The sequence below is a fragment of the Acyrthosiphon pisum genome, chromosome A2 (genome assembly GCF_005508785.2).
Source record: "Acyrthosiphon pisum isolate AL4f chromosome A2, pea_aphid_22Mar2018_4r6ur, whole genome shotgun sequence".
Lineage (NCBI taxonomy): Eukaryota > Metazoa > Arthropoda > Insecta > Hemiptera > Aphididae > Acyrthosiphon > Acyrthosiphon pisum.
This window is the reverse complement of record NC_042495.1, coordinates 107,283,205-107,309,668: the sequence shown is the minus strand read 5'-3', so window position 1 is coordinate 107,309,668 and position 26,464 is coordinate 107,283,205. Positions and strand designations below refer to the sequence as shown.

Sequence of the window (26,464 nt, the reverse complement as noted above, 5' to 3'; positions counted from 1 at the left end):
CATAAAAGTTTTTCTTTTTAATTCTAAGATTTGGAAATTTAATACAAGGCTCCTAACATATTTTTACAATAGCAGTTGCAAAATAAAAGGAATACATTGTCACAATTTTTATTTATAAGCATTTAAAGTTCAAATTTATACGAAATATGTCAAAATTGCGAAAATTTGCAAGTAATTTAGTGGTTGAAAAATCGTAAAAATTTTTTCTTTTATAACTAAGTTTTTAAAATTTGGTACAAGGTTCTCCATAAGTTTTTCTTTAAAAATAATATATCCTAGACTGACAAATCATCTCCGTTCAGAATCGTTTTTCGTATACAATGATATAATATCATTGGATTCAAATTTAATTCCATCCATTACAGTAACCCACTTGTAACCTACTGTACAGCAGAGCGACATCCACGACTTACCCGCCTTTTTTTTCGTTTTTTTATTTGTGTCGGATTTGGTGCACATTATATTATTATTGCAATGTAGTTACTCCGTATACATTGATTTAATTTTTGAAATTATGATTGTATACTATTTATACTAACGATAATATATTAAATATTTGTTTTAAATTTAAAACTCAAAGAAATATATTTATTAAATAACAAGTTTTGTATTTCCTATCTAAAATTTGAATATTTTACATCGTTTAAAATCTTTGGAGTAAATATTATAAATAATATAATATGCTCCAAATGGTTAATTACGTCTTTTAAATTTGAACTAATAACTACGTAAGTACATTGGTATACATTACTATATATTATTCATTAGTAATCAATTTAATGATCGTGTAATTTCAGCATCACACCTCGTCCATCGGTGTTTCGTCAGTTAAAAAATATTTTTTGCTCAATCTTAATATCATGTTCGTAGTAGCAATACAAATTTATCTGAAAATATAACATGACTCTTCATGACAGGTTGTAAATGCTTATTAATATTTTTTTAGCAAAATATCAATTTACATGAATTAAACCAGTTCCGGGGGGCCTGTACATTAAAAAAAGTTACATTGGAGGTATTCCACTCAGCTGCTGCCAAACAAGTACGTTCACCTTATCTTTGCCGTTAATAAACACAATTTAAGTAATTTCGGGCACATGTTTTATTTTCAAACGAACCCATTCAATTAATATTTTATTGTAATAATTTCGATAACAGCTAACTTCAGATTTTGTAGGATCAAAAAAATGTTGTTTTCGTTTTTGAAATTGAGATAGACCTCAGCATATTATGGTTGAAATAAACTATAAAAAGGTTTTAATACATTTTACGTTAACCATTGAACTATACATTTTTTTAGCCAGATAAAAAATATATAGATCTTTATATTATAGGTCACATAAAACTCGATACTATACAGCTGATTTTCAAAAAACTTATTAAATCATTACGAATAAAAAGTTGTTCAATGACCCATTTAATATTTTTAACAAACCTTGTCCAATTTTGAATAAATATAGTGAGTGTTCTGTTTCAATAGTTTTTTACGCGTTGATTTATCATCGCTTTCAAATTTAAATAAACTCGCTCAAATGGCCAAGCTCTCAAGTCGTTCACCCAATCCTGGATAACTCATTAAGATAGTTTTCGATATATGAGATATATTACATAATATTATGAACAGTTTTATTTTGAAGTTGTTGACTATAACCTTATATAATGTGCAGTTTGGATAGTAATTTTTATAATTTATTTGTAATTTCATAGAACATAAACCGAATTAGGTAGCTAAACAATTTTAATAAAAAAATAATGCTAAAATTAACCCACACAAACCTTCTGATTGTAGCTGAATCGTGTTAGTTAAATAGGGTTTAGGACTTTGGGAGAATAATTAACTAAGCGCACAACTATGCAAATTTAAATAATGTAATTATAAATTACAAATCTGATAACAGAAAATATAATTAAGTACCTAGTACTAAAATTGAAGTTGTTGGTAGTATTATTTTTAATTTGATAAATAAATAGTAATATTGTATAATTGTTTAAAGATTATATTTATTAATATTCTTACATTATTTTAGTTTTGGTTATCTTTTTAGTAAAGAGCAGGTTTATTGATATTGCTATTTTTTTTGTCACATGTTAACTCAAATTTAATGAAATGTGTAGGTACTCGGAACGAACATATTACAGTTTTCTTAATTCATTTTGCATTTTTTTGTAATTGCATGTGATTAAATATACTAAAAAAACTAATATTTTATTAACAACTTTACAATGTAAAAATAATTAAGTATGATATTTTGAGTATTTTTTCACTGTTGTTTTTTTTTTTTTTACAAAATTTACTAGTTTAGAAGAATCAATCAGCCAATTACTTAGTAGTACATATAATTCCGGGTTGCATAAAAAATTGATTTATTTAATAGCACTCTAAAATGTAATGGGTCAATCACTATTAGGTTATTATTAATTTATTAAATGTTTAGTGATTGTGTATGTAACAAAGAAAAAATGTATATAGTGAAAATATTATATTGAATATTCTAGGTCCTCACGGGGAAAAAAAATGAAGGATATAAAACTATTAAAATTTATTCTGAGGTTTTGTAAACTTTATCATGCAATTTTTACATAGTTTTAATGTAAATAAATCGCGTGTTTATAGTTAGTAAGGCATGTCTAAGAATTATCTTGTATGGTATTGGTTATTGATAATTTAGTTTGACATGAAATTGTTTATGATGAGACTAAGTCAAATATTTGCTGATTGTAAATTAAGCTAATGTTTTTTTTATAGATCTATACAAATAGCATATTATACCGGTAGTGTATTAATATATTGTTCGATTATATGTATATTTTAAGATCATATTATTTAGTAGGTACTTACTATAATGCACTAGCTAGGTATAGTAGATAATAAGTGCCTATAAGTAAACGTATAAGAAAAATGAATTTTTTAATTTTAAACGTTATTAAAATTTATTTGAATAAAAATATGTTTTAATTCGTTTACAAGTACCTCAACATATTATTGATGGATGTTAGACTTTCCTGTGACCTCATCTGTAGTTAAGAATCGCTATTCACTGTGATCTAGATCAAGGTTTTGTTGGGTTTAACTTTGACACTTGAAGGCAACCACATTTTAGTTTCACTCAAAACAAAACATAAACTGCAGTCAATAGTCACTTATTATTGACTTTGAATATTATGAGATACTATTTAACTATGGTCTATGTTTTTATCCAAAACGACAATCTTTAATTAAATTTAAATTCATTATTCTGTCTTCTACTCAAATGTACCTAAGTAGGTACCTATAATGTAATAGGTAATCAACTACCTATTAATTGTACTCAATGAATATTAATTATGAGGTAGGTATACAGGGTGTAACAGAAAGAACTGACCAAAAAAAAAAAAAATTTATACTACTTAAACTTATGACAAAAATTGATAAAATTATAGGATTAGTAAATAGTTTTAGAAATATTCTCATGTTAGCAAATTTCCAAAAATAGTATTTTTAAAAAAGTTATAGCGTTCCAAATTAATTTAATCAAAAAAATTCTAAAAAATAAACTACTTGATTTAGATAAATGTTTTTACCATCCAAATAGTTCTTATAATCAGATTCGCAAATTGGCTATTTTGAATTTAATCAAAAAAATTTAAATCAAATTTAAAATTTTTCATTTTTGGTATTAAAAAATAAAAATAATTATTTTTTTTATTACACGTGTAGCGCAAGTGGCTAAAAATTATGTATCAAAAAAAAAATTTTAAAATATTGATTAAAACAAAAGTTATTCCAAAAGTCAGTTCTATCTGTTACACCCTGTATTATTATTTATCATCAATGACTGAATCGAAATTGGACGGATTTAACATTTTTTCGTGTAACTTTTGTATTTAGCTTATAGTCAACGAGTGTTTCAACGAAAAAAATAATATCATTATTCAATATTATATCGTCTATGGCTTAATATAAAAACTTATATATATCGTGGTCAAATACTCAAATAGGTAATACAATCTATGAGCTTATCAAGGTTTATTCAAATATTATATGCTGTTGAAACAATACACTATAAGTATATAATATGTATATTTACCATGTAGTATATAATATGCATATGTTCTGTATCTACATAATTCAGTGTCCTTATTCTTTCGTATACTTAATACAATATTTGTACACCTTTCAATCAACAGCTGTCTGAATACTTGCACGTATTTATTGTTATTGTCTATTTGTATTTGTTTTTATAGATAACGTACCTTTATGTAGTAGAATTTTATTTACATGGCTGTCTTTTCAAATGGGCTTTTTTCAGTCATGAATTTCAGGAAAAATGTTATGTTTGAATTTACTGTCCAACTGTGAAGTACAATTATTCTAAAATATACAAATTCCATCCCTATCCTGAAAAACTGCTACCTGTAATAGTCCGTAGATTAATCTATTGTTTATAATATAATATCATCATATTGTGTATACAGTATTCTAATAAAATCCATAAATCCCCAATACATTAATATAATATGTTGATTAGGATAATTAATGGTAAATATAGTTAAAATACACATCCATTAATTCTAAATTCCATTATGAGCAAATAATAAAGTCACATTTTTTGTAAATATGTCAAAACATAGCCTATACTTACTATTATAGAATATAAAATGGCTTTGAAAACGTTCTCGACAGAAAACTATAAAAATTAAATACAATTTTTGTATTCTAAGAAGTAATTATGTATATTTTAAAACAACATTTCATGAAATTACAAAAAATATATCAACCTATAATTTTTTATTACATCAATAAGCTACCTAGGTTTATTATTATGTAACTATTAAGTATACCCGTTTTTTAAAGACGATTAAAACTTTAACCTATAGTTGTTTGGACTGTTATGTTTATAAATGCATGCAAATACTGCATTGTAGATACATGAGATACAGATTTAATAATATACTCAGAAACTTAATAAAATCTTGGTTTATTCTCGAGTCCATAGGTATTATGCGCATACCTATATAGTGATTAAGTGATGACTGATGAGTGACAAAGTATAAACTCTATACGAACATTATATTTTATTAAATTGCTATTCATATTAATTATTGGTTATGCTGATATATATATATATGATATTTTTTGGAAAAATTATATATTAAAATCATACATCTAATTTTCATACCTAGTAAATTATTATTTGCCATTACTTATAAGTTTATTATCAGATTGGTTGACTTTTAATATACCTAGTGCTTAAAAAACTTTTCCACGCGTATGCATAATATACTTACAGAAATTGTATTTTTGTGATGTGGAGATTTGTAATTTGTGTTTTGACTATTTATATTATGTTTAGAATTGTCAGGGTAAATCTGATAAAAAAATAACTTCGTACTTACTTCAAGCATACAAAAAAAAAATGAAATACAAATAATTATTAAACAAATAATGTCAACGAAAAACACAATAATTGTCATCCTTTGTTTTTTATAATTTTACTGACGATTAGTTTTTAAACTTGGCGAATTCTGTGAAAACGCTCAAATTGACTTCTGTGAATGATATATTATTATTTATAATATTTGTTTTTAGGGCTCACAAAACAGAATAATATAATATTAATTGATTGGTTTTTTTTGTCATTATATATTATTATAATATATTATACTATTACTGCAGACGGCAGCGAGGGACGATGCCTGCACAGATATTATTACTACACATTGCCGTTATTAATACAAATTTTCCATTTTTTCGTTAGACGATTCCGGTCGAGATGGTTTCCGATGAAAAACGACGAGTCGTTAAAAACGAAATGAATCGGAAGGATTCCGTGTCCATACTTCGATCTGATTGAAAACACACGCGTGCTAAACCGGAAAGGGTATTTTGCATAAACGCGATCGCAATCTGTTATTGTGTCGGAGTGGAAAAAAGTGCATACAAGCGCCTCGTGTTAGAGTCGAATAAAGGGTTTTTTTTGTTTTTCCGATGAAATGACCCAGCAAGTCCGTCTGGAGGGAAAAAAATAATACAAGCTCGGCACAAGCTCGGATTTTGCGGTTTTCTTTCTTTCGTTTGTGTTAAAAAAAAAAAAAACATGGTGCATGCAAATTTAAAAAAATAAAAACAAAAACCGTTATATTAAACCGTTTAACTCCCCAGACGAACACAATTGTATACCGTTTATGTATTATTGGATTAGACAAGCTCCAGTGTTTTTCTCGTTGGGTAATTGTTTGTTTTGTGTAGGGTCGAAATGTCGAATCATGCATTGAGGGTTGTCGAAGATAACCATGACATATTGGAACGATTTTTTTCCAATCATCGTTCATCAATGTACCTAATATAAAAAATTATATTGCTTACAATTATTATAATCTACCGAAATGTAAGTGCTATGGAAATATAATTTAAAACATTAGACATTATCAGACGACAATCCACACAATTTAAAATCAGTTCTAAAATAATAAATAAATCTACTAGGTATACAATTTTAAATAGTATTTTGTTTAGGTGTTAAGAAACCTTATCGTTATCATTGTATACATTTCTGAAAAGCAACTTAAAATATTTAGGTATATTATTTCAAACTATTTTTTTTATATATAACTTAGGAACTGTATTGTTTATTGAAAGTCTTAAAATAAAAAAAATCTCATTTTTTATTTAAATGTAATTTATAATATACGACATTGCTCTCTAAAGTAGAATATAAGAAACCATTTATTTCACCTATATTTGTTTATTAATATTTAATACGTTGTATATCACTTAATATGATTTAGTAAAATAAGTATATTAACAGTAATTTTATATAAGTACTGCAGACTTGGTCTATACATTTAACGAAGCATACAAAGAGAACCACGCGTCCCTAGGGCCCACCGTTAATTTACCAAGTATAATAAATATTTGTTTCGGATTCAGAGCGAAGCTATATTTTGGTTTTATACAATAAAGCGATAATTTTCCGACAAACATTTTTTAACATAGTAAGAAACCACTAAAGTTATACTTAACGACTATGGAGAAATAATTTTTCTAATCTTTCGGCGACAAAGTAATTTAAAATCAGTGCTATAATTGCTTACAAAATCTTAATAATTTTTAAATAACATTCAAATGCTCTTTCACTCTAGCTATATCCAATACCCAATAATTTATTGAATGTGAATATTTATTATTATTGTTATCAGTTTTATTAAATTTTCACGATTTTCATAAAATTATGAAGACTTTCATGAAATAATAGATCAAGTTTAAAAGATTCGAGCTTCAATTAAAATATTTTATCCCGATAGCAGGTGTCGTAAACAATTTCTGATTTCAAAATTGGTAGGATAACCTCTACTCACCTATTCTTACTATTACGCGTATTATAAAAAATAACGATTTACATGAATTATCTTTTGATCTTCAATTTCTAGCCAAATCTCAAATCCAAAGTTTGCGTTCGCCAAAACCCTCTTATATACATAATCAGAAATGACGGCCTGTTTTATTGGAAAATGTTAGTTTGCCGTACAATAAGGATTGGGGTAGACGGCCGACTTATAAATAAATCATGAATTATACTGAAGAGAGGAGAGGTATAAAAAATGGGTCAGCGAAATACCCTTGGGCTAAGAAAATAATGAAATACACGCGGGTTTCGTTGGTTTGGCATTAAGTTTAGTTTCTCTCTCTCTCCCTATTTTGTTGTATAATGGGCTTCTATAATTTATACGAACGATTCATCTCCATAAGAGTGAATTTCCGGGTTAGATTTCCTTACCCTTCAATATCTGTAAGAACAAATAACATTACCAAATACATTTTTTTATACGTAATAATATATTATATCTAACCCAGATTGGCTGAGTTTAGAGCTTACGATAACTCCCGATGACAGTATATACAGCCTGCACTAAGCAAAATCTTATATTATTTATATATTATATAAATCGATATATGTCATCGTTTTCATCATGATTAAAACTTTAGGATTTTCAGCGAAATTAACAACGTAATTATTTAATGTTGTATGTATAGAGTATACGTTATTATTTGATTTCGTTATCTATATTATGATTTGATTTATTACGATGATTTTTTTTACACATGCTAGCAGTGCCATTAAATAATTAATTTAAGCGAGTTATTAATAAAACGCATTGTATATTCAATATTGTATTATTCAACTATTTTGACATTGGGTTTAAACATTTTGAGTAAATATGAAAATATAGAATAACAGATCAATGCGGACTATACACATTAAATAAATATTTAATAATTGTTATAATTTGTAAAAATTGAAAAGTTATTATTGGTTCATCGTATAGTTGGAAAAAAGTAAAAACTTTAATGTATACAAACATTGAAAGTTGGATTATATAGGTATACTGTTATAAACGACCATTCAATTCCAAGTCATTTTAGACGTATATTTTTTGGTGTCGTGGGAAATGAATGTATTCGAAAACCAGCATTACAGCGTAGCACGTACTTAAGGTTTGGAATGTTCGAAGTATATATAAGGAAGACCAAGGGAAAACAAATTGAAACGAATTTAGTTGGATAACGGAGCAGACGACATTGTTCTCTTGGGTGTTTGAAATTTAAGTGAAAATAACATACCATTCTGTTCTCTGAAAATCAATGGTCGAAGAAAGGAATAAATATATGTAATCAGGTATAATTAGTATAAAAAAAAAAATAGCGATGATTTCAAAAATTACCTATAATTTCAGTATTTCACAAATTAAAAATTATCTGAGAAATTGATAATTTTACTCACATATTTCATTTTACCGTTATCGATTGACTGCCTATTTAAAAATACTTAAATACTATTTTATATTAATGAGATGGCATAGAAAGATACAGTAATTTATTTTGAAGTAAAGAGATGACTAATATGGCTTATAAGATATTTCAAACATTAATATATTATACATAACTTTATGAAAATATTTTTCTTTGAACAAAAATTTCTATTCATACGAACTAAAATGTAAAGTAGAGAAAGATGACCAATATATGTCTTATGAGATTTCAAACATTAATAACTAATAAGACTTTATCAAAATATTGTTCTTTGAAGATACATATTAGTATTTAAATTTCTATTCATACGTACTAACATATAAAAGTGAGGACAATTTTTCAGGTTTTCTTTTCCTAATTTTTCTAGAAGTAGATAAAATATTAAGCTTATATTATGTAATAAATTCCAAATTCCAATTATTATTATATGGGATTTCATTTTTTAATGATAAACTCGTACTTACTTGTAAATACAAAAGTATTAACTTAATTGTTGAAAATTGAAAACGAATTGGAAAACTACAGTATATAACCGCGTACAGAAACGTATATCATACTTGATTCGTGTAAAAAAAAATCAATAAATATTAATTGTGATTTACGAATCTTAAATATCTTACTATATCTATGCGTATATTATAGTAATAATATCTATTATTATATTGACATGATTCATATTATTATAACACATAGGTAGAGTGATAGCTATTATATCAATATGAAATTATATGCTATTTAATCAGCGATCAAACTCGAAGTGCTGGAGAAGCGGGGTAGTTATAGTTTGTATATTTAATGCTGGTAGGCAGGTAATCATAAATTCGGGTACTTTCATATAACATCGTATGCGCTACGTTGGAATTAAATGAGCGATTAGGGGGTAGACGACGTGTTGCAAATCACCGGTTTGGACGGCACACGATGGTGTCATTAGAAAGGTATGCCCAGTGGCTAGAGACGTTTGTTAAAGACCGCGTCTGTCGGAACTACTGAAGCCGTAACAGGTGTGGATTTCCCATCACAGTAGTCGTAATGTAATTATTTTCTCGTTTATGATTTACTATATTATAGTCTTTGTACCGTTTTTATTTCTTCAAATATAATTTCATATTTTGCTATCAAATTCAATTAGGAAAAAAAACGCGGGTACACAATACATCACTCACATAGAACACACGTTTGAGATACACTTTGCTGGTAAACAAATATAGACACGTGCAGGGTTTTTTATGAATCGGATTAACCGGCTGCTGTACCTACCAAACGGTGTGCACAACAAAATATCTCACAGGTAGACTGATGGGTGGGTAGGATGTGAGTAGATCACCAGGTAGGCCTATGGTAACTCGTGGTATCTCAGCCATCAGGTGTGATATATGCTGAACGATGCAAAACTTTATAAACATTTTGTATGTGTGTAAATGTGTATTCGCGATGTACTTTCTGAATGTGTATAGGCTCCCGATTCTGACCATGTCGGACTCTCACGGATAGCAAGTCACATGTACTTCAATGTTTCAATTTGTGTGTTTCGTATTTTAGTAACTATACATCGGTATATTTTTTTATAACTGTATAATAGTTCAATAGTTGTTATTGATTATAGTACTTTAGTACTCATCGGCGAATACATTCACTATTTTAGAGTTCACAACTATAGAGCGCTCCGAATATGTGGAGTAATAGGGTATTAACCATTAACGTAAGCTTCTATATAATTTAAGATAATATTATTTTCACATTATTTAATGTGATGTTTACGTTTTCAGGGTTCACCTCTCGAGTCTCAATTTTTATGTTAATATAGTACGAATCTAAAACTTAAATATATTTTTAATGTAACACGCTATTGGTATAGGAATAGGTATATCATAATACATGTAATATTTGCAAAAAATAAACTTATTAGTCTGAAAAAATATTGTTTTTAATAACATACTCTAGTACAATAAATTCTTTAAAGTATGTTAGTTAAACAATTGTAGACTCTGTTAAACATTTTATCTGCCAAAAATTGGCCCTAATTCGTGATACAAATTATAATAAATAATAATATAATGTAAACATATATTGCATATTATTATGTACCTATAATGGCTGCATGTTATCGTATTATAATAGTTATCGTTTAAAATTGTAAGACTTCATTTAAAAATGATTAAGTTAAGTTTTTTCGTAAATAAAAGATAACTTGAAATATATTTTAAACTGAATGCTTACATACTTATTAGCTATTATTAAACGTGTTTATTGTTGACATTCAATAAAAAGTGTAGCTGTAATTATATAGTAATTTATACTAATCAATTATTATTATTATTAAGGCTTAATCATGGTTTATCGGATAAAATGGGTCATTGGTATAACTGTTGTGCATAAAGCTAAAAATAAACGAAAAAAATATGGTTCAAAATGTATTTTGTTTTACATTTTTAAAAATATAACCGTTTAAATAAAAAAGTTAAAATAAATAATCGAATTTAAGATAACTTTGCATATTATGATGCAAAAGTGTACAACACATTACAATATAAATTGTGTTTAATTGTGTGTTTTACTTAACATGTTCAACAAAATAAATTCTTTGTTAATATCTATATATTTTAAACGTATCAAAAAAAAAAATAATAATTTTTTTGTGAGAGATAATTGGTAAATTTAATAATTTAACTAAGTAAAATACTGATAATAATTATTTATTCCGATATTGTGCAACATATATCAAAATATTATGTAAACATCGATCGATTGTTGGTTGCTATAGTTGCCACTATCGATACAAGCGCGTGCGGTGTTTTTTAGAGTTCTGACCGACAGCGGCTTCGGCGACAACACATGGCCAGTAGACGGTAGTATTCGTTTTGACGTGGTCGTATATACATTCGTGCACTCCGTCCTTTAGAAATACTCGTACTTCATCGTACCCGAAGTCTCCAGAAAAATTAAAAGGTAAATAAAAAAACTTTTCTTGAATAATATTTAAAATAATTTAAAAATAATAATATGATTTTCACAATATAAAAAAAATATTTTTTTTTATACCAGATATACCTATAAGCATTTTCAAAGACTCATAATTTTTACTTTAAAATTTAAAATATTAAATACCTATCTATATTAGTACTTGATCGCAGATAGATATTATAAATATTACGTTTCATATAGCACTACGTACAGTCTATACCGAGCAGTATTCGAAAAAGATAAATGAGTATTACAATTGTTTGGTTTAAATTTTCAATCTATTCAATAGATTCTATTGAACATCACATTTTCTTTTAGATTCTGAGCGGTGTAGGTAGGTTTTATAATGATGTGTGTTTTTTTTTGTGTCTATCATCACCTTTTTAAACAATAGAAATGCGTTCGTCTTCAAATTTGGGGATAGTTTTTGGTAATAAATTAAACTTGATTGGTACATTTGAAAAACGTTCAAAATTATTATGAAAAACGCAAATATTTTCATAAAACTAATTTTTGACTAAATAATTTTTTTTTGTTATAATTCAAAAATAAATAATGACAGAGACTTTTTAAGTACAGCATCTTAAAAACTTAATTCAAAATTATAAAGTTGTTCTGATAGCAATTAAAAGATTTAGAAATTAAGTCATAACTCATATTTATAATTTTTTTTATAAGCATTTAAAAGTTCAAATTCTGACATAATTCATGAAAACCACGAAAATGTTTAAGTTATTTTGCAGTTAATAGTTCGTACTTCGTATAATTTAGTTTTCATATTTAAGGATTAAAAATGTAATAGAATATACTTCAAAGTTTTTCTTATTTTAATTTAAATTAAGCGTAAAACCATGTCTATTTTTTACAAACGTTCAATCGTTTAAAGTTTAAAGTGGGCATTGGATCCTCCTCAGACGATCTTGTTATTTTGTTATACATCAAAAAATATTAATCGTAAAATTGAAACATTCCGCTAGGTACCAATTAAATTATCATTTTGTACACACAAAAGCTTTTTAGTTTTTAGTTTTTTCCTAAAATTTTCCCAGAAATTGTATGTTTGGTTAAAAAGTTTGAAAATGTAAAACAGGACTTTTAATAAGTTGTACTAATAGAAATTTAAAAATATATGCGATATAATATGTAGGTATAGAAAATCCACAGGTACAGTTTTTTTTTTATTAGGGTTTGAAGTTCAAATTTTGACAAAAATCCTCAACATTACGGAAATTTGCAAAATATAGCGTAGTCAAAAATCATAAAATATTCAATTTTAATAGCTACGATGTGAACATATACAAGGTTCTTTATAAATAAGTAAATTTTACATAGTTGAAAACATATCGAAAATACAAATTTTGCGCAATTTTTTTTATAATTTTGTACATTTGAAATTTACATTTTAGTATTTGATAGGTAATTAAACAAAAAATAACGGGTTTTGTTATGTTGATATAATTTAAAAGTGCGTTAAAAATGTAACTTAATATTATCGATTAGAGCAGCAAAAATCTCTAACAGTGATGAGGTACACGCAAAACCCACTATACTGCAGAGTGAATTACCCGGTTTTTTTTTCAATCCCGAGATTGATTAAAGGCTTAAATATCCTATTCATGTTCTATTCGTCGTGTCACTTTATCCTTAGGAAGTATAATGCAGTAGTTTCCTCTTGCTTTCTGCATCCAGTACTTTAGAAATCTTCAAGCTGTCATCATCAAACACTTAAAATGCCGTTAATTCTGCTACAGTTAAACCCACTGGTCGATAGTAATATTACTAATCTATTACCTAGGTATCTTATAACGGTTTCTGCAATATTTCTGCCCACTGCTACCTCATTTTAATCGCCTCCCGTGGTAAGCAGGAGCTTAGGCATATTCCTCATCCACAGAGAATATTATTAGATTAATACGGTGGCAATAGGTGCTATTATATATACATTATTTTTCACATTTTGGTTATAGGTAGGTTTACTTCAATTTTATTTATTCGCCTTATTCGTATGTAGTAGGTATTCAGAACATATATCATTTTTTCACATATAACTGGGTAACCTTAAGAGTAGTTTATTTTATTTTATTTTAATTAATTTTCGTCTGGGTTATAATTTTTTTTTTTACAAATTGTCCAAAGTATCATACTTTTAAAGGTTTACTTATTTTTAATCCATTAAGATTAAAAATTACAGTGATTTTGCATTTTTAAAGTACAAGTTATGGTTAGGTAGTTTTCTTATAATTTACTCATACTATAGACATGTTTACTATATAAAAATTATTAAGTATTCACATATAACATTTTATGTCGTAATATTTTTTGATATTTCTAAAAAGATACTAGTAACAACATTATTAATATAATAGATATTAAATACAAATTCAACCTACTCAAATATTAACATTGTTTAATTAACTACAATATTATACTTAGGTTTGTAATATACTTCACAGTTTTTTTTTTATGTAACCTTACTGTTCATGCATTTTGTTTTGAAAACGTAGATATTTTAAACACTGTGGTATAAGATACTTTATCGTAAATCTGCAGTTGAATAATCAATAAACCATTATTAAATAATATCGAAGAAGACGAATATTTTAATATTTATAAAAACACCGAGATTTACTCTTGTGGAAAAAAACAAAAAAACTTATCGTAGTTTATATAATGCATGTGCCTTATTTATTTATGTAAAACCATTTGGAACGCGAAAGAAAATATTTAGGTTATTTAGGTTTGCGGTAACTAGAATATACGAACAGTTTAAACAATTTTCGTCGTTTTTTTACTCGAGTAAACTTTAGTGTTTTGAAAGACAATAAAAATATACTCTCTATACCTGCTTGGTGCAGCAGAGCAAAATATTCGGTTTCCTTTGTCAAACTCCGTGCAGGCCATCGAACACGATACACGTCGTATAGTTCTTTTTCGGTAAAAAATCCTAAATAATACAAGTTTAACGACCCTCATTACGGACGCGGAACCACTACGCGTGTCACATATTATTATGTGCACAGTAATTACTATTTGCGCGTTTGGTTTCGATTTCATATCCGTTGAATAAACATTCGTGTACACGTACACCTATAAGGTTTCGGTGGTCCCTTCCTTATTATTTTCATAATATGTATAGGTATACAGTCACCGGTTTCATAAATACCGGGTCTATTCGAAATCATCAGTCTTCGTACGTGTCAATTGTCACTTCGGGATTTGGATGCAATACTCGGTCTGCATACGTAATTATCCACGGAAAATCAATGTTTCAATATCATTTCCCGCTGCGGCAGTGATAGGTAGGTACGCCGTATAGTATTATTATACCGTGGTAGCCGAAGTGATGGCGATGGCGTGGGCGTCTCCTATATATAGCCATCGTATTGTGTACCTATCTATATTGTAGTAATATACTAACAAAGTACAAACGGGTATTATATCCCGTGCGATACGCTCTTCCAGATCCATGGCTCTTTCCGTTGTCTTATACACTGCATTCGATAACTATAATGACACAATGCGCGAGTACAATAATTAATCTGATGAATAATAATATAGTCGCAAGACGGACGTTGTCTGTATACAATGATTTTAGTCGGCACAATTCTCTCGACGATGAGTCTAGACGGATGTACGTCAATACTTAGTCGTCAGATTTTGCTTTGACAAAACATGGTTAGAAGCTTTTATGTACAACATAATAGGTACTATTTGATATCCCGAGTGAATATAATATATAATTAAAAAATATACAATTACGGTGGAAATCGCGGTTTATAATTACATTATAAGCCGGAGAAGTAAGAATTGTCAATTTATTCGATTTTTCGAACTACTAACACATGTTCAATAAATATTTCACGTGATGAACAAAGATTATTTAATAAATAATAATTGAAAAACTGTTAATATGTATTATGCTTTCACGATGAAGTTTCTCACATCGTTAATAATCTGGATTTTACCTTAGACTACACACGTCATAATAATATTATTAAGGTGCCATGTTGGTATTTATTGGACGCGCCGATGGGTAATCATCAGTTTTAGTCGTATTAGCCGATGTTGTCGAATAAACCGTATATACTTTTTTTTTATACATAATTCAGACTAAACGACTGCTCTTATTGGCAGTTATGGTTACACGCGGATCTTTACCGCGAGACTGTAAAACTACGTCATCCGTTCTGACCTATGTGTCACGTGTGCGCCGGTGTCGTCACGTTCGATGTATGGTGTGCGCAGGTTCATAATATCATATACCTACTAAAAAGTTTGCTGTCTATCGTTTTAAAGTGAACGTGCCCCGAAACGCATGTACCTACGTTTTCATATATATATATATATATATACATAGGTATTCTACCCGCGGACATAATTCGGGGGAAATGTGATTTGAGGATGGGAAAATAATCAGGTCAGCGGTAGCCAAAAATAATATAACAATACGATTTCACGTGTGTGCTGGAGTGAAAACAAACACCCCGAATCTCCAATACCCCTAGTACGACGACCGCGGCCGATTGGAAATCCTGCGAATAACAGGTGTGCGCACGCTATTGTGTAACGTGTCGAACGTGTATTGTGTAGTTATCGTGTGCGTGGGTTAGGCGCACTGCAACGTGTATAATAATAATATACCTACATATACCCATTCCCCGGTAATGATGTTCAAGCAACACCAGCACGGTGTAACAATACGGGGTGGGTTTTAATGTGTTTTTGTACGTACCGATACATAATACAGTCTGAGCCGCCGCGGTCGTGTAGTATAATATATATATAGTTCGCGTCCTCGCGGTGGACCTTCGGGACACGATGACCAATGACCATGTAATGTGGTGCACACCACCGGCTGCCATCAACACACTATCTATACAACAGCTCTGCACCTCGCATCCATTTACCATCAGTATACGGTCCTCCTGCCATGCCAATATAATATGTATATCATTATTCGTTCGCTCGTCTACACCGCGACACGCCAAGATAAATCTCTTGATGACGCGTATACGAAACATGTTTTAAAAAAATTTACATTACTGACCTATGAGGCTACGATAAACATATAACTATTGCTTGCATAATATATGATATTTGTACTATCAAATGAATGCGAATATCAGATTTATAATGCGTGTCGATTTAAAATTGTCCTTAAATCTCGTTTTTTCACGAATTTTATTGGATTATGGTCTTGACATGACAAATTTTCGAGTGACAAATTTTTTTTCGCGGTCCCCTGAAATCGGTTATATCGTAAGTTGTGATTATATCTGCGTAGGCGCTTAGCCATCTCGGCGGTGTGTCCTGCAATGCGTTTGCACTTCGCAGAATAATTATGATTATCTTCAATATTGGTATAATTCTATAGTTTTATAATAATATGACAATTGAAATTCAGTTCGTCTGTATGGATTGGTTTTAAATCGAAGGCATAAAACTTTGGTAAAAAATAATCGAAGGAAGATAATATAAAATATAGAAAATCTCGTTGTAATATTTATGGTTGGACTGCAGCAGTAGGTATAAGCCGTTGTAGCAATTTAATTATTTTAACGTTTTAACCGTAGTAATAATGTAATATAGAATCGATACGGTTGTGACCAAAATGTACATTTGCTACATTTTCACGGTTACACTTATAAGTGAAAGACGTACAAGGTAACTGAAAAAAAGCCCTCGGCAGTTAAAATGAATAATTGTATACCTTGAAAAGTTTAAACCGTTGATTTCGTTCTAATTTCGTGACGACCCGGTCGTCCTTACAATGAAAATCAAAGGTCAATATTATTTTTGTCAGATGTATATTTTTTAAATCAAGTTCGCAATTCGTTTTACGTAACGACTGCTTATATGATGTCGACGCCATCAACGGAAAATTAAATAGGTATCTAACTAATTAAATCTCCCGCATATCTTGATAATATGCGTATACTTGCGCCCATCCATAGGTACGTTGTTCGTAACGACTGCAGATAAATATTAATTAACCATGAAATAAATTCAACACCTGGACGTGTTCGACGAACAAACTTTTTATTTTATTAAATATCATAATAATATAAACAATATTTCTTGAGTAAAACTTTTCTGAACAGTTTTTATACAGCTCGAGGAAATTAATACGACTATTGCTCATCGGTGTAATTGGTCTAACAGACAATAAATCACGAACTGTTTATTTTTAAGAGACCATCGTTCTCGACTGCTCGAACTATTTTGTATATGTTAACCTACCTATATATAGTTGTCGGGAATATGAATATATAGGGACGATAAATCGAAAATAAGAAAGTTCCGATGACTTAAATTACTATAATTTGTCATCAAACCGATTGTGTGTTGTTATAGTTTCATTAGGTCTGACGTATGATAAGCATTAAGCCGAAATCGGACATTAAAATGAACATCAAAGTGTTTAGCTTAAATATATTTTTGTACGTAATATAAAACTAATAAGATTTTTTTTTGTGCATGAGTAGCTTAGCCTGCCTAGGTACTTAAGTTTTGCTGCAAGGCGATATATTGTTGTAGGTCATAGTTTTATGTTGGTTTTACCAGACTTTTATAATTTATATAAAATAAATACTATATTTATAATTTATGGTATACCTTCACTTATAATGATTTTTGTCTAACAATATTAAATTTACTGTGGGAAATAAAATAGATGCAATTACCGATGTCTAATATGACATTAAATTATATATTATAGTCTCCCATCCAAGATAATTTCAGTGTTTCAAACTATGAGAAATATTTAATATGGGTATTGGGTAATACATTATATTACAACGATTTAAAATGTATACTATTTTAAGTTTAAAACTCAAAATATATCAGAGAACATTTTTTCGGTAAAAATCGTATTAATTACATAATAAGGTTTTATTTTATTTTTATGCATATTGTAATCGCTAGCGGTTTCCATATAAATCCATTTTTATTGCTTCACTGTCTGAAAATCGGTTTAAATGATTTTAGATAAATATACGAATGCGATAGCCATTTCTTGTCATGCGTTTATATAGGTGGTAGACTTGTAATACGGAGTTCGAGGAAGCGTGATGAGACGATATTTTTCTTCAGTAACTTATACATAAAATTAGGAAAAAATATAGTTTTTGAATACGATGCAAGTTTAAAATATAAAACCCACTACGCGTATGATACTGTATATATATACCTATTAAACGTGCGTTGTAAACTCAAAAAGGGTTGGTGGTTACTGTTAGTACGAGACCGACCTCGAAATATGTACATAATGCTGTACAATACATTATGCAAGTCGTACACAGGAAGTCCCCACGTCATCGATCCTCATTCCTCGCGGTCGTCGGGGACGTGAAGCCGATGGCGCGTAAAATATATTACATATATGATATAGGTAGGACTATACCTAAGGGTAGGTTAAACACGTACTTCGAGTCGGCACCACCCAGACTTTGTCCGATCGGTTCCATTTTGGTGCCATTATTATTTTTTTTTTTTTTTGCAACACACTTTGACGAAAAAGTTATTCTCATTATAAAAATATATATTAAACGTGTTATGACGAAAGTATCTATACAATTTGAATACGTATTGCGATGGTGGCCGCCAAGTCAACGCTGCAAGCGGATGGGTTTTAACAATCGAAAACCGCATGCGAACACGAGGGACGCGGGTGGAAATAGGGTTTAAAAACTTTGGGGAACAAACATACGCACTTCGATGTATTATTATATATAAAAATATAGATCTATATTATATTATAGGAGCCTGCGCCGACCACCGTGTTTTCTCGTTTTCCCGTGTCAACCCTATACATGGAAAAAACGGAAAAACGAGTCGGCCCATACCCCACCATTTTCCAACACGCATATAGAGTCACTACCACCCCCTGACCCAATTACACATCGCACCGTTGGACTGGAAACGTGACGCGCACCCGTGGAGCCGCTGCGGCAAAATCAAGCAGGACCACGCGACGTGCTCGCGAATAGCTTATGGGACTTTCGTTATCGGGGCTTAGGCACAGCGTCGGGTGGTAATAATTATACGCGCGTATGTATCTTGTGCAGGGTGTCAGGGTGTGCTGCAGGGGGGGGGGGTAGGTGGTGTTTAATTGGAGCTTTCGTTAAATCAGACTCATATATAGTGCGATGCGGAATCGGTGCGGTGTTTAGTATGTACCTAATATAGACTCGGTGCTGCAGCGGTTTGGACCCCTAAAGGTATATTATATTCTCCTCGACCTTGCCATATCCACACACACCCCCTCCGTCTCCAAACACCCAATGTATATTATATTATGTATGCGTTGCCCCGGGACTTGGTGCGACGGTACCCGTTTATCACTTTGGGCCGCCGCCCAACTGACTGTGCACGCGTGTAAGAAAGAAGACGACGGTAAATACATTATATTATATTGTGAGCGTGTGTGTGTACAGAATAGACTATCGTGTTTCGACGTTTCCTGTGATAAGACTGACACGAGAATTCACGAGGTTCACCCTGTATATACTGCGCAGGTAAGGTGTATGCAAGGAGGGAAACGACTTACTGCAGGCGCGATGATAATATTACGACGGTTAACCGGAAAGGACGAAACGAGTTAAATGACATTTTTTTTTTCCTTAACAACGTCTGCGGTGTGTAGATATTATTAAATACGACTGCGTGGTGTATAAATATATCTTATTATTTCCGCGCGTTTTGACGGAAAATACTCGGTTTTATTTTCATTACCCCACCAGTAATTTTTTATAGACAAGAAAATTGTAATAAATAATAAATGTTCTACGTACTTATTATTTATACCTATACATTATATACCTAGGTAGTAGTTGCATTTAAAGCTTAAACATTATAAGTAGTGAAACGAGGATTTGAATATACGTGATAATAATTTTATTTTAATAGCTTAGCTTATAGAAATATAAGTACCTACCATTTTTTTTTATTTTACGTGGTATCTTGGGCCGGAGAGGACCTACTGTTGCCTGTACCTAATAATAAATGTTTTTGCTTTGATTGATTAAACAACTATGTATTGTCGTTTGACACCATGCATACAACTGGGTGTCGGTATTGCGCAGGCACAAGCTGTTGACTATTTTTTATAACGATTTATTTGCCAGTGAAAATACAATATCTAGTGTCATGAACCCGAACACAAATCTTCTTGATTTTAGTTAGGGTACGAGTAACATCGATTGTTGTCATAACGCGAAGTTGTAGTCCTGGAATTCGTATCGGATGAAAAAAATCTGCACATTTTGTATGATATCTGCGAGAGTTCGGATCAAGTCTAATCAGCTGAAGGACATATATTTTGTAAAAATGACGAATTTCTCATTTCGATGACCTCGAAATCCGCTAACACGTAGCACAATGCTGTAAACTACTTTAAGCCTCTGGCCACTGTGTGTTTAATTTCATAATATAACGCAAACACCACAAGTCCGAATAATTATATTACTCTTTTCGCCGCAATAGCGTCTCATTATAAAATAATTAATTTTCCTGGAATCCATGATACATGGATAATGATGTCATTTATAATTTGACGTTTGTTTGTGCTTTTTTTTTATTAACACAATATGTACTTATCGACTTTTATATAAGTTTCCTATTTAGTGCTATGCTGGTGAGGGGGCGGGGGGATCATCAGACATCGCACACCGATACGTAGGTATATAAACTCAAAATAATAACTGTCTAACCGAAATCCGATTGGGAGCTGGGTTGATTCACATATTTTTGTGGGCGAGTGCTAATGTCAATCCCTAATACCCATCATGCGTAGTTTTAATTTACCTGTACCTAATACGAACATACAATGTATATTGTACAATATACTATTATGTACGAGGTTACAGCCGCAGGAATCTATTCTGTATGTTTTAAATCTATACTAGACTATTTCGCGAATGCTGTGCGCTTAATATAATATTATTGTGTTACGCGTTGCATTGTATTACACTATTATAATATTATAATGCGCGTCACATTACAATAATATATTTTGACATCGAGCACTCGGAATTTGGCGATACGACGGGATAATGTCCCGCGTATTATTAAGGTCGAGTCGCGTGTAACTAATTGCGGTCCTGCGCCGAGGGGATTTATGATGACATCGGCTCATCCACCCTGCACTATTTACTAGGTGGGCATATCATTGTTGCAGTCACCATCACATACCCAAATACAAGTATACAATGTACACGCTGGACCACCGCCTCCACCACCACTATCGACTGTAGACTGAATATTATATTATATAGGTATCTACGTATATATATATATATATATATATATATATAATGCCGACGTGGTTATATCGTTGTGATGGAAATGTGGCGGGGTGTAAGTACGTAAACCGACGCGTGTATATATATATTATATATAGTGCGATGTGACTGCACTGTTTGCGTGTGATTAGTTGCATGTTCCATTATTCACAATAGTCGTGCGATTGTTCGGAATTTCGGCCCTCGTACAAGAGGACACCTTCCAATTTTGAACGGGAGTTTACCGATTGCGCTTGAAATTACCTTTTCGTATACCGATTGTGCTCTAAAAATTGTAGGGTCGATAGACCAATTGCGCTTTATACATTTTAGGGTCAATAGACAAATTGCGCTCAAAACATTTTACAATAGGTACTTAAGGAAAAGTTATAAGTTAGTTATACATTTTTTATGCGAGTATTAATACATAATATAATATTTTTTTTTTTTTTTTTTTTATATTTGTTCATTGTAACGACCTCAAGGTCTTTGACAATGCTTATCACAAGTGGGTAGTAGGGAGATCATGTGATCTATTTATCAATGTATATATCACTATATGCATGATACTACCCCCCTTCTCCAAGAGGAGACATGTGCGGTCTTCACTCCCAGTGGAGTGGGACCTAGTTGGAAACCGGATGACGCAATCGGACGACAGCACGGGAAAATGGTGACTGCGTAGAATCACACACATTTTTTGCACTTTGCTATGAATCGAACCGATGACTGTGTGAGTCGTAAGTCAACTGTGTGACCACTGCGCCACTCCGGCCCCTGAATAATAATATAAATTTCGCGTTAAATATAATATAATATAAATAAATAAACATTTTTTTCTTCAAGTTACTTTTTGATCGTCGATTATATTTTCGTTATTTTCGTCCATCACTCAAATGCATATTTCCGTGATCAAATGTCCGTAATAATATAATGACGTTTCATAAAATTCCCGATACCGTTATAAAATGTATTATAACTATTCACTCTAACCTGTAATCAATTGATCAATAAATACTTTTTAATTTTCAAGCATTTTAGTGTGTTTATGTTGATGTTGATGGAATTAGATCAAAAAACAATATTTCTAAGTCTGAAGATAGCCGCCAGGCGGCAAATTTGAATACAAGTGCAATTGGTATATTTATCGTGAAATATAAGAGGCGCAATTGGTCCATGCCCTTTTGAACATACCATATTTTATTGTGAGGCCCGTCAAACATGTAGAAATATTTAGGTAGCCTGAGTGTGCTGGTAACCATCAAAAGTTTTTTTTTTTATCTAAAAACGATGAAACCACGCGCGGACAAATTTAATCGAAAAAGTTAAAAGTACCTATATTCTTATCGAAACTTAAAAAAAAATATATTTTTGTTTGGTATCGCATATAATATACTACATCTCCTTATCATTATAGAAGATCGTTGAATTTTTATCGAAGTCAAACCCTCAGTGGTGACGGCAGGCGGTGGTGTACATCGTTTTGATTTTACATAACTTGCACTTATATAGTTATACATATTGTCATACACCAGCTCGGTCTCGTTGTTGACTATATATACGTCTTGTTATTGTATTTTATTACATTATAATTTATTGTGACGTGAAATTTCGTATCGGTCTCCATACACGTGACCCGATTCCATCGAGGGAGATGTTAGAGTTTTTCGCCTTTGTTCGTGAACTATATATAAAATTATAAAACGCGTAAACAAAAGCACACTTATTACGGTGCACTGTAACTTCGCGCAAAACTATTCGGCTTTGATCCAACTTACGCTAGTACGTCCCCGATAGTACTACAATTTCTTTCATCGGAAAATTTTAACGATCTTCCATAATATTGTATTATTATACAATATGCGTGTAACGATTTTACATGCATTTATGTGCGTATAATCTGATACGTCAATGGATACGGGAAACCAGCCATATATTATACACCGATAATGACTATAAAATACTTTCGAAACTTCGTTTTATGTCGCTCCTATAAATCAATCGATAAAAAATACTTCTGATGGGAAATAATAGGTAGGTAGGTAATTATTAACTTATTCAATAGATATTTATATAGCAAACCAGATTTTTATCGATTTATAAATTATTCGGTTTTTATAAACTAAAAACCCCTAAATATAGGTACTTAGTCGTTTCTATACTATACCACCTCCTCTACTCGAGTTTTTTTCGTTTGAATTAATATTATTATTACCTTAGATATTTTTTTTATTTTCTCGTAATTTTTTGGCATGTCGTGATATGCAGATTGTTTTTATTGTAACGTCATTTTGAATTTTAAACTCCAATTATATTTGTGAAATACATCATTATACGAGTCGCGAGTGACAGTAAATAATTTTAATTTATACTCGTCTATAGCTATTATTATACATACTTGCATAGTATATATCATATAATAATATATAGTCGTGATTATGTATAGACATATATAGTTAATCGTTATATTGTAATTTGTAGGTATTTACAAAATTATTTTTTACCATATTGAATACATTATATTTATTTTTTTAAATATGATACGAACTGACTGCAGTTTGTCTATTCGGTTTCAAAAAAAAAAAACCCGTAGGTACGCGTACCTATATTATTATAATTTCTGAGTGACTTTTGTTTCGGTGTCAGCGTTTATGCCTCCTGGTCACCGCATCGGCATTCAAAACACAATCGTGATTTATCGACCTGGCTGGTAAGAAAAAAAACGAGTGTGATAGAGAATGATACGAGTTGAGGGAGGGGAGGGGCAGAGGTGATGTGATGGAGCGAGGAACTACGTATTTTACCCAATCCTTTCCGCGTTAAGATTTATCGTCGTGTTTAAATACTGTCCACGTCGTGCTGCACCGTCGCACGTTTTGCTCCTTGATGGTACCTAATATAATGAAAAACAGATGTTTCCTGTGTACGGTTATAGGCCAGGCGACACATATTATTGTGCAGGATTTATGGGGGGTCCACGTGAACGAAATACGACCAACCGTGGATTATATTCTAATTATCATTATTGCCTCCACCGGTTGGACGAGGAACAGAAAAAAAAAACTTTTTCTACGGATATTCTCACACGAAAAATCAGATTTGGCAATCCGTATTAGGTATTACAAAGTTCAACAGGCGGCGAGTGGTTCTGTTTGGTGAATCATAAGATTTTCAATTAATATCCCGCAGCTGACGTCTCAGTCTACGTATTCTAATATGCCAGAAAAAAATAAAACTGACAAACGCGCGATAGGTTGGTTTTTTTTACTTTTTTATTTATGGCCTGTAGTTATTACCATCCCAGAAACTGTCCACCTTGGCAGAATCTAATTAGTTATTCGTCTTTCGGTAAGCCGCACTCTTGCCCCAGAGTCTTGCCTCTTAAATCGCGGTGAAACGTTTTCGAATTTTAAGACACTATTCGTTTGATGTCCTACCGACCCAGCGCAGTTATGTATCAAAATCGAAACTGACAAGCGAATAGTTTCTACAGATTTAATTTAGTAAACTTTTTACAAGTAGTCGTTCAAACTGGTATTCGCCAAACAAAAATGTGTGTGAAAAAAAAAAAGATAATAATAAGGATTTTTCATATTCCCCACCATACTACGATTATTATTATTTGCAGTTAATTTCGCAAATTATTACGGTTAATAATTGTATTCTCTTGGTCGAAAAATGCAATTTTGTTCTCTAGCTTCCAGGGATAGAAAACGTTTCTAAACGTTATTTTCCTATTGTTTACAAATAACGTTTTGGTTATATATTGTTTTTATTTTTTTATAATAGTAACGCGCAATATAGAGATGCGCTTAAAAGTTAAAAATGAAAATGAATTATTCTTAATATTAACATTTTAAATCAAAATTATAATTTAAAAAATTTTGATTTCAAACCAAAATGTTTTTAAATTTTAAAAGTGCATTTATTTATATTTTGTTTATTACCGTTTAATAACGTTTTTTAAAAACGTTTTCCATCCCTGCTAGCTTCTTAATATATTCGAATTATCTCGGTCATTAGCAGCTAATAACAACAAATAGTACTTAAAAAGTATAGCTCTACAGAGATATTATTACATACGTAATGATTCTCGATAGCTAGAATGTGTGCAAGAGTTATCAAAAATAAATCCGACTTGGATATTTTTTTTAATTATATCATATATCAAACAAAACTTAAAATCGCTGCAAGAGGCAAGAAACAAAATTCTAGTTATCGAGGTTTTCGTGGTTTATGAGGTTCGAGTTATCGAGACTCGACTGTATTTATATACTATTTTATTATACTCCCAAATTATACAAATAATATGAAATAATTGTTGCAAATTGAAATATCGTTATCTCTAATCTCTATAAGATGTTTGTATAGTGGGTGTTCAACACGATTATAATATCTTGTAATAGTCTTTATAATAGTATAGTTTACC

The 26,464-nt window shown here is 30.6% G+C and overlaps 1 protein-coding gene across 1 annotated transcript in view; it reads left to right on the top strand.

Moving 5' to 3' along the window:
- The first annotated feature begins 11,632 nt into the window (after positions 1-11,632).
- LOC100162795 (superoxide dismutase [Cu-Zn]-like) overlaps positions 11,633-26,464 on the top strand; it is an 81,545-nt gene continuing 66,713 nt past the window's right edge. Inside the window, exon 1 of the mRNA NM_001162681.2 lies at positions 11,633-11,740. The gene's annotated coding sequence lies outside the window, so the exon portion shown is untranslated. The remainder of the gene's footprint in view (positions 11,741-26,464) is intronic.